We start from the raw sequence: 3,432 nt of genomic DNA on the forward strand, positions 1-3,432 counted from the left end.
ACTTTAGCCATATTTTGACATAAATATAAAAATCCAATAGGTGAATTATCAAAATAATAATTTTGGAAATAATTATTGCGGATTTTATGGGTAAAAGGGGAGAAAATAAATCAATTTAAACCTTTAAAATTATGGGAAAAATAATAAAACTCTTCGAAATGCTTATATATGCATATATATGCTATTTTGAAGGTCTTTGTATATTGAAAAATATATAGGAAAATATTGGGTATCAACAACCCTGTTTTAGGATCTCGTTCACACTCGCTCAATTACACCTAGTTACACTACTGATGCATGAAAAGGACATAAAACAGTGAAACTGGTTACAATCCCTGCATGTTTTTGCACCATTTAGAACAACATGCTTTAGATAAAATAATTGCTTTATAATTCTGGTAACTGCTGCATATTATTTTACCTAGGAAAGCCTTAGGTAATATAACTTAAATAAAAACCAGAACCGTCTTTGTTTAACTATCAGCATGTTAAAATCAGTAAGCAAGACTGATTAGGACTTCCTATTTGAGTTATGTTATAAATATGACTCTATTGTTATCATTTAGATACCATGCTTAAAATCTGAATTCAGACCTTAATTGTGTATGAGTCATGTTGTTTATGTGTACTGTGTGTGGAGGTATATCTGAGCCTTTCATTTGTTTTTCATGCTCCCCTTAATTGAAGTCCTACTTGTTTATTATATGTCGCCTTAGTATTTTGACTTTAAACTTGAGGGTCTGCCTAGAACCCCCTTCTTATAGGATAGGAGTCCTAAATTCCTCCGGGATTGATAGGAAGGGACGGGTAACAACATGCAATCGGGGTCAAGACCAACTTTCGCTTTAATTACCTTCACGAGGCGGGAATGGGTAGATATGGACATGATGACCGGTGAGTTAATACCACATGTAGCCCCTTTTTGAGGAGTGTCATGCCGGGTATTGCATTGATGTGATCCATAATATAAACAAACCTAGGACACACCCCCCTTTACATACACAAATGTGCTTAGATTGTAATTCTTTTTAAACTCTTGCTTTTCATTAATTGCTTTTCAAACATCTGTGTTCTTAAACTTAAATCCCCCACAATTTGAACCATACTTGTTTATTTGGTTACTTGTACAAATTCACAAAAACTGTTTGGCCGGGAACCACACTAGTGGATCCTGAGGGGTGCCTAACACCTTCCCCTTAGGATAATTTCAAGCTCTTACCCTGTCTCTAGTTAACAAACATAGTTATAAATGAACCTTATAGGTGCCCTAACGTACCTTAAATCGTTATATGGCGACTCTTCAAAAATGCAAACCTCCTTTCACAAAAGGAAAGAGTTGTCCCAATCAAAATATCATAAACCCGATTTCGCGAGAAAAACGGGGCACGACAAGTTATTGTGGATAGGCTGACCAAGTCAACGCATTTCATTCCTATGGTAGTTTCCTATTCTTCGGAGTGGTTGGCTGAGATCTATATTTGGGAGATCGTTTGTCTCCATGGTGTGCCTGTGTCGATCATTTCTGACTGAGGTATGCAGTTTACTACACATTTCTGGAGTGCAGTTCAGCGTGAGTTAGGCACATGGGTCGAGTTGAGCATGGCATTTCATCCTTAGACGAACGGACAATCCGAGCGTACTATTCAGATTTTGGAGGATATGCTCCGAGCTTGTGTTATTGACTTTGGAGGCTTGTGGGATCAGTTCTTGCCTTTAGTGGAGTTTGCCTACAAAAATAGCTTTCAGTCGAGCATCCAGATGGCTCCCTATGAGGCATTATATGGTAGGCGGTGTTAGTCACCGTTTGGGTGGTTTAAGCCGGTTGAGGCTCAGTTGTTGGGTATATATCTAGTGCAGGATGCCTTGGATAAGGTTAAGATCATTCAGGATAGACTTCGTACAGCTCAGTCTAGGCAAAAGAGTTATGCCAACTGCAAGGTTCATGATGTGGCATTCATAGTCGGAGAGCGAGTGTTGCTTCAGGTGTCGCCCATGAAGGGCGTGATGAGATTTGGAAAGAAGGGCAAACTAAGCCCTAGATTCATCGATCCTTTTGAGATTCTTCATCGAGTGGGAGAGGTGGCTTACAGAGTTGCATTGCCAACGAGTTTATCAGCTGTGCATCCAGTGTTTCGTGTGTCCATGCTTCAAAAGTGTCGCAGCGATCCATCCCACGTGTTAGATTTCAGCACTGTCTAAATGGACAAGGACTTGACCTACGAGTTGGAGCCGATAGCTATTCTAGACCGGCAGGTTCGTCAGTTGATATCGAAGAGTTATCCTTTGGTTCATGTTCAGTGGAGGGGTCAGCCTGCCAAGGCAGCTACCTGGGAGTCCGAGTCCGATATGCAGAGCCGATATCCTCATCTTTTCCCCGACTCAGGTACTTCTTTTCTATGTTTGTTCGAGGACGAACGACTATTTTAGAGGTGGAGAATATGATGACCCAAAAGGTCATCACTTATTTTAAAAGTCAATTCTATGTTTCGAGGCCTTGAAAACCTCCTTTTGTCTCACCTCGATTTGCGTGTGTAATCCAGGCATATATTCGAAAAAGATTTTATGTGAAAATTTGAGGAAAATGCTAATTTTGCCTTTAAAATTAAATTTTAGTTGACTTCGGTCAATATTTTAGGTAAACGGACCTGGACCTATGATTTGACGGTCCTGGAGGATCCATGGAAAATATGAAACTTGGGTGTATACCCGGAATTGAATTCCGAGGTCCCTAGCCCGAGAAATAAATTTTACAAGAAAATTCTTTAACTGAAATTATAAGAGTTTTTGCAAATTTAACGATGTTTGAATTTGACAGTATTGGGCCTGTATTATGGTTCCGGAGCCAGGCACAGGTTTGATATTTGAGTGGTTCCTGTAAAATTTGGAAAGAAACGGGGGTTATATGAAGTGATTCAGACCCTTGGTTATAAAATTTGAAACTTAAGAGTTCTTGCGATTTTTTCCTTTGATTTTGATGCTAAACTTGTAGTTCTAGGCATTATTTTGGCAATTTAATCTCACGAGTAAGTCTGTATGATGTTTTTAGGTTGGTATGCATGTTTGGTTTGGAGCCCCGAGGGCTCGGGTGAGTTTCAGATGGGGTTCGGGATGTTTTTAGACTTAGAGACTTCTGTGGTCTTTGCTGCTTCTGGTACACAGACATTTTATTCTTCACGATCGCGAAGTGTAATCAGAGCTGGGGCTGGGTTTGTTCAATGCAAACGTGTAGCCAAGATTGCAAACAAGGAGGACTGGGGGCTGCTCTATGCAAACGCGACCTGTGTCACGTGAATGCGTATAGTAAAATGGAGGTGGGCTGGGAATTTATCATTTCGTCTACGCGAACATGTACGTTGGTCTGCGAACGCGAAGGTCAGGGAGGCTTACCCTTCGCGAACGCGTGGAAGAGCTTGCGATCGTGTAAAACTGAGG

This window comes from Nicotiana sylvestris, chromosome 1 (genome assembly GCF_000393655.2).
Source record: "Nicotiana sylvestris chromosome 1, ASM39365v2, whole genome shotgun sequence".
In the NCBI taxonomy this organism is placed as follows: Eukaryota; Viridiplantae; Streptophyta; class Magnoliopsida; order Solanales; family Solanaceae; genus Nicotiana; species Nicotiana sylvestris.